Source organism: Triticum aestivum, chromosome 3D (assembly GCF_018294505.1).
Source record: "Triticum aestivum cultivar Chinese Spring chromosome 3D, IWGSC CS RefSeq v2.1, whole genome shotgun sequence".
Classification (NCBI taxonomy): Eukaryota; Viridiplantae; Streptophyta; class Magnoliopsida; order Poales; family Poaceae; genus Triticum; species Triticum aestivum.
Genome location: NC_057802.1, coordinates 605,740,789 through 605,748,352, shown reverse-complemented (window position 1 = coordinate 605,748,352; position 7,564 = coordinate 605,740,789). Strand labels below are relative to the sequence as shown.

Sequence of the window (7,564 nt, the reverse complement as noted above, 5' to 3'; positions counted from 1 at the left end):
ACGATTCCACATTTCCTTAAGTGTGTACCAAATTCGTGACTTAAATATTCTCCACCACGATCTGATCGCAAGAATTTTATTTTCCTGTCACGTTGATTCTCAACCTCACTCTGAAATTCCTTGAACTTTTCAAATGTTTCAGACTTGTGTTTCATCAGGTAGACATATCCATATCTACTTGAATCATCAGTGAGAGTGAGAACATAACGATATCCTCCGCGAGCCTCAACACTCATTGGACCACACACATCGGTATGTATGATTTCCAATAAGTTGGTTGCTCGTTCCATTGTTCCGGAGAACGGAGTCTTGGTCATCTTACCCATGAGGCATGGTTCGCACGTGTCAAATGATTCGTAATCAAGAGACTCCAAAAGTCCATCTGCATGGAGCTTCTTCATGCGCTTGACACCAATGTGACCAAGGCGGCAGTGCCACAAGTATGTGGGACTATCGTTATCAACTTTAGATCTTTTGGTATTCACACTATGAACATGTGTAACATCACGTTCGAGATTCATCAAAAATAAACCATTGACCAGCGGGGCATGACCATAAAACATATCTCTCAAATAAATAGAACAACCATTATTCTCGGATTTAAATGAGTAGCCATCTCGAATTAAACGAGATCCAGATACAATGTTCATGCTCAAAGCTGGCACTAAATAACAATTATTGAGGTTTAAAACTAATCCCGTGGGTAGATGCAGAGGTAGCGTGCCGACGGCGATCACATCGACCTTGGAACCATTCCCGACGCGCATCGTCACCTCGTCCTTCGCCAGTCTCCGTTTATTCCGTAGTTCCTGTTTTGAGTTACAAATATGAGCAACCGCACCAGTATCAAATACCCAGGAGCTACTACGAGTACTGGTAAGGTACACATCAATTACTTGTATATCACATATACCTTTGGTGTTGCCGGCCTTCTTCTTGTCCGCTAAGTATTTGGGGCAGTTCCGCTTCCAGTGACCACTTCCCTTGCAATAAAAGCACTCAGTCTCGGGCTTGGGTCCATTCTTTGACTTCTTCCCAGTAACTGGTTTACCGGGCGCGGCAACTCCCTTGCCGTCCTTCTTGAAGTTCTTCTTACCCTTGCCCTTCTTGAACTTAGTGGTTTTATTCACCATCAACACTTGATGTTCTTTTCTGATTTCCACCTCCGCTGATTTCAGCATTGAATATACCTCAGGAATGGTCTTTTCCATCCCCTGCATATTGAAGTTCATCACAAAGCTCTTGTAGCTTGGTGGAAGCGACTGGAGGATTCTGTCAATGACCGCGTCATCCGGGAGATTGACTCCCAGCTGAGACAAGCGGTTATGCAACCCAGACATTCTGAGTATGTGCTCACTAACAGAACTGTTCTCCTCCATTTTACAGTTGAAGAACTTGTCGGAGACTTCATATCTCTCGACCCGGGCATGAGCTTGGAAAACCATTTTCAGCTCCTCGAACATCTCATATGCTCCATGTTTCTCAAAACGCTTTTGGAGACCCGGTTCTAAGCTGTAAAGCATGCCGCACTGAACGAGGGAGTAATCATCAGCACGCTGCTGCCAAGCGTTCATAACGTCTTGGTTCTCTGGGATTGGTGCTTCACCTAGCGGTGCTTCTAAGACATAATCTTTCTTGGCTGCTATGAGGATGATCCTCAGGTTCCGGACCCAGTCCGTATAGTTGCTGCCATCATCTTTCAGCTTGGTTTTCTCTAGGAACGCGTTGAAATTGAGGACAACGTGGGCCATTTGATCTACAAGACATAGTGTAAAGATTTTAGACTAAGTTCATGATAATTAAGTTCATCTAATCAAATTATTTAATGAACTCCCACTCAGATAGACATCCCTCTAGTCATCTAAGTGAAACATGATCCGAGTTTAACTAGGCCGTGTCCGATCATCACGTGAGACGGACTAGTCAAGATCGGTGAACATCTCCATGTTGATCGTATCTTCTATACGACTCATGCTCGACCTTTCGGTCCTCCATGTTCCGAGGCCATGTCTGTACATGCTAGGCTCGTCAAGTCAACCTAAGTGTATTGCGTGTGTTCCGAGGCCATGTCTGTACATGCTAGGCTCGTCAACACCCGTTGTATTCGAACGTTAGAATCTATCACACCCGATCATCACGTGGTGCTTCGAAACAACGAACCTTCGCAACGGTGCACAGTTAGGGTGAACACTTTCTTGAAATTATTATAAGGGATCATCCTACTTGCTACCATCGTTCTAAGCAAATAAGATGCAAAAACATGATAAACATCACATGCAATCAAATAGTGACATGATATGGCCAATATCATTATGCTCCTTTGATCTCCATCTTCGGGGCACCATGATCATCTTTGTCACCGGCATGACACCATGATCTCCATCATCATGATCTCCATCATTGTGTCTTCATGAAGTCGTCACGCCAATGATTACTTCTACTTCTATGGCTAACGCGTTTAGCAACAAAGTAAAGTAATTACATGGCGTTATTCAATGACACGCAGGTCATACAAAATAATAAAGACAACTCCTATGGCTCCTGCCGGTTGTCATACTCATCGAAATGCAAGTCGTGATTCCTATTACAAGAATATGATCAATCTCATACATCACACATATATCATTCATCACATCTTCTGGCCATATCACATCACATAGCACTTGCTGCAAAAACAAGTTAGATGTCCTCTAATTGTTGTTGCAAGTTTTTACGTGGTTTGTAGGTTTCTAGCAAGAACGTTTTCTTACCTACGTATGACCACAACGTGATTTGCCAATTTCTATTTACCCTTCATAAGGACCCTTTTCATCGAATCCGTTCCGACTAAAGTAGGAGAGACAGACACCCGCTAGCCACCTTATGCATCTAGTGCATGTTAGTCGGTGGAACCTGTCTCACGTAAGCGTACGTGTAAGGTCGGTCCGGGCCGCTTCATCCTACAATGCCGCCGAAACAAGAAACGACTAGTAGCGGCAAGAAGAATTGGCAAACTCAACGCCCACAACTGCTTTGTGTTCTACTCGTGCATAGTAACTACGCATAGGCTTGGCTCATGATGCCACTGTTGGGAATCGTAGCATAATTTAAAATTTTCCTACGCTCACCAAGATGCATCTATGGAGTCTACTAGCAACGAGGGAAAGGAGTGCATCTACATACCCTTGTAGATCGCGAGCGGAAGCGTTCCAATGAACGTGGATGACGGAGTCGTACTCGCCGTGATCCAAATCACCGATGACCGAGTGCCGAACGGACGGCACCTCCGCGTTCAACACACGTACGGTGCAGCGACGTCTCCTCCTTCTTGATCCAGCAAGGGGGAAGGAGAGGTTGATGGAGATCCAGCAGCACGACGGCGTGGTGGTGGATGTAGCGGGTCTCCGGCAGGGCTTCGCCAAGCTTCTGTGAGAGAGAGAGAGGTGTTGCAGGGGAGGAGGGAGGCGCCCAAGGCTGTAGGTTGCTGCCCTCCCTCCCCCCTTTATATAGGCCCCTGGGGGGGGTGCGCCAGCCCTGGGAGATGGGATCTCCAAGGGGGGGGGGGGGCGGCGGCCAAGGGGGGAAGGGGTTGCCTTGCCCCCCAAGGCAAGGGGGAAGCTCCCCCCTAGGGTTCCCAACCCTAGGCGCATGGGGGGAGGCCCAAGGGGGGCGCCCCAGCCCACTAAGGGCTGGTTCCCTTCCACTTTCAGCCCACGGGGCCCTCCGGGATAGGTGGCCCCACCCGGTGGACCCCCGGGACCCTTCCGGTGGTCCCGGTACAATACCGGTAACCCCCGAAACTTTCCCGGTGGCCGAAACTTGACTTCCTATATATAATTCTTCACCTCCGGACCATTCCGGAACCTCTCGTGACGTCCGGGATCTCATCCGGGACTCCGAACAACTTTCGGGTTTCCGCATACATATATCTCTACAACCCTAGCGTCACCGGACCTTAAGTGTGTAGACCCTACGGGTTCGGGAGACATGCAGACATGACCGAGACGCCTCTCCGGTCAATAACCAACAGCGGGATCTGGATACCCATGTTGGCTCCCACATGTTCCACGATGATCTCATCGGATGAACCACGGTGTCGAGGATTCAATCAATCCGTATGCAATTCCCTTTGTCAATCGGTATGTTACTTGCCCGAGATTCGATCGTCGGTATCCCAATACCTTGTTCAATCTCGTTACCGGCAAGTCTCTTTACTCGTACCGCAATGCATGATCCCGTGACTAACGCCTTAGTCACATTGAGCTCATTATGATGATGCATTACCGAGTGGGCCCAGAGATACCTCTCCGTCACACGGAGTGACAAATCCCAGTCTCGATCCGTGCCAACCCAACAGACACTTTCGGAGATACCCGTAATGCACCTTTATAGTCACCCAGTTACGTTGTGACGTTTGGCACACCCAAAGCACTCCTACGGTATCCGGGAGTTGCACGATCTCATGGTCTAAGGAAAAGATACTTGACATTGGAAAAGCTCTAGCAAACGAAACTACACGATCTTTTATGCTATGCTTAGGATTGGGTCTTGTCCATCACATCATTCTCCTAATGATGTGATCCCGTTATCAATGACATCCAATGTCCATAGTCAGGAAACCATGACTATCTGTTGATCAACGAGCTAGTCAACTAGAGGCTTACTAGGGACACGTTGTGGTCTATGTATCCACACATGTATTACGATTTCCGGACAATACAATTATAGCATGAATAATAGACAATTATCATGAACAAAGAAATATAATAATAACCATTTATTATTGCCTCTAGGGCATATTTCCAACAGCCATGTCCATTTTATTAAAGCTAAATCAATCACGTGTGCCCCTTAAATTAACTCCCTATTGTAAGTTGTTGTTCCTGATCTTTTGTAGTTGTCCGTGACTTCTTGTTATGCAGACTACAAAGGCAATTGTCTTGCCCTATGTCCTTTGCAACACATACTATGTTAAACACTTTGCCTTCATGCCAGGTCCGTTTGGCGACAAGCTCCTCAACAAATTCATCGAGCTTCTCCACACCGATGTTTGGCATCACTACCACATGTGCGATGCTGCCCTCATAGGCAAGCTGCCACTTGTGCACAAAAGTCTCATCTTGTGGCCTCTCGAAGACCATCGTGCTACTCAACTTGTTTAGGGATGCACTTACTCCCATCTCCTTGAGACGGTTGGCGAGGTGCTGAGCATTTTTCTAGCACTTTTGAACTTCCTCGCGGATGCCTTTGTAACCCTTCTTGTTCAACGTATACCATAGGTACATTGGCGCGTGCCCATTGCGGCTCCCCATGATTGTTGCGTCTCTGGATGATAGGTATTCGATATCGGTAGAAAGTACTTTTACATGCTCAAGCTGGTTATTACCACGCCACATGGTACTGGGCAACCCATGAACTTGTGGCCGGAGACACTGACGCTTCTGATGGGCTTCTTGAATGTCACCTTTGGAGCCTAGATAAAAGTAGGGGCAAAGGTAATTAGTTAAATCGTTATTCAATATTATCGATATTTTGTCAAAATTGTCGTGACAAATTTACTGCTTGAAAGTTAACATACCTTACTTGCTTTATAAATGGCATCATAAGACCAGCCAGAGCACCGTCACAATAATTCTCGTGTTCCTGTCAAGATCATCAATTGCTCCCTTCACAGTTGTATTTATAAGATTTTCTTTAAAATGGTCAATATCAATTAGATGAGTTTTTATAGGGAGAATACGAACAATTCCATGCGTCTCTCTCTAGTTGGCGAAGTTAAGACGCTAACCAATATTCACATTGACAATGGCAGGTCTCCCTGGGTTCTCCAGCAGCTTTGCTCTGAAATTTGCACAGTTCATCTCTCCGGTGACCAGAGTGTCGATCTTGACACACTCAACCCTATACATCATAGCTGCCTTGAAGACAGAGTAATGTGACTCCCAAGATGCGTATATAATTCCATCAGGAAAAAGTTCTCTCCTGTTACAATACATCCACGGTTCTTTCACCCTGTGATGTAATAACTCATTATGATGTAAAAACAATCTCTAAATTGCTGTTGTATGAAAACTTGAATAAATGTGTATGAATACAACATGAAATAAAAGTGAAATACGGAATAATAGTAGTAACGCGGGCTGAGAGAAGCGCTACTAGTAATTACCAGTAGCGCTCTTTGGTGAAAGCACTACTACTAAGTCGATATAGCAGTAGCGTGGGTTGACAGACGCTACTGCTAAGCTTTAGCTGTAGCGCCTTATTAGTAGCGCCGCACCCAGCGCTACTGATAGGCATTATTCCCGCGCTACTGCTACGGTTTTCCCTAGTAGTGTAAGGACACTTAGTCCTCGCCCAATCACTCTGGTAAGTCTTCAAGGTAGACTTCCAAACCTTCACAGACTTCGTTCACTGGCAATCCACAATGACTCTTGGATGCTCAGAACGTGACGCCTAACCGGCTGGAGGATTCACAGTCCTCAACTGTAATAAGGCTTCAGATCACGCGGACAGAAAGCCTTCAGTGATGCCTAACACTCTTTGGCTCTGGGTGTTTTGGGCTTTGTCCTCGCAAGGATCTCTCTCTCTCAAATGCTTCGGAGGTGGGTTGCTCTCAAACGACAAAAGTCGTGCACTAACTCTGAGCAGCCACCAATTTATGGTGTAGGGGGTGGGCTATTTATAGCCAGGAGGCAACCCGACCTGATCTGTCCGAAATGACACTGGGTCACTAAGGAACTGACACATGTCCAACGGTCATATTTCAAACACACGCGTCAGCTTGACTTGGGCTACAAGTAAAGCTGACTCATCCAGCTCTGGATAAGATTTGCTCTCATTGTCTTCGCTCGAAGACATAGGATTTGGTTGAGCATCACTTCAGTCACTCTGGCTTTGTTCAATTGGACCCCACTTAACAGTGCGGTGGTTTCTATGAGTCAACAAAGAAGAAAAGGAAACTACGAAACAACTATGTCTTCGCACTCCATAGTCTTCATGTGAATGTCTTCTCAAGTCATAATCTTCGTTGTGAATATCTTCACAGACCACCATTGTCTTCAATGTCTTCACACATTTTTAGGGGTCATCTCTGGTAGGAAAACCGAATCAATGAGGGACTACTACCTGTGTTATCTTGCAATTCTCACAAACACATTAGTCCCTCAACCAAGTTTGTCGTCAATACTCCAAAACCAACTAGGGGTGGCACTAGATGCACTTACAATCTCCCCCTTTTTGGTGATTGATGACAAACTGGTTGAAGTTTTCAACGGGGATTAAAGTATGTGAAAGTTTAGGGATTTAAGGCATTGTCTTCATAAGTAGCAAAAGCTCCCCCTGAAGATGTGCATATAAGTAGTTTTGAAGGAAATATGCCCTAGAGGCAATAATAAAGTTATTATTTATTTCCTTATATCATGATAAATGTTTATTATTCATGCTAGAATTGTATTAACCGGAAACTTGATACATGTGTGAATACATAGACAAACAGAGTGTCACTAGTATGCCTCTACTTGACTAGCTCGTTGATCAAAGATGGTTATGTTTCCTAGCCATTGACATGAGTTGTCATTTGATTAAT

General features: G+C 45.5%; 1 pseudogene; it reads right to left on the bottom strand.

Annotated features, from left to right (window-relative positions):
* Nucleotides 1–4,835: 4,835 nt before the first annotated feature.
* LOC123076656 (serine decarboxylase 1-like) lies at nucleotides 4,836–5,975 on the bottom strand (annotated as a pseudogene).
* Between the last annotated feature and the right edge of the window lie 1,589 nt (nucleotides 5,976–7,564).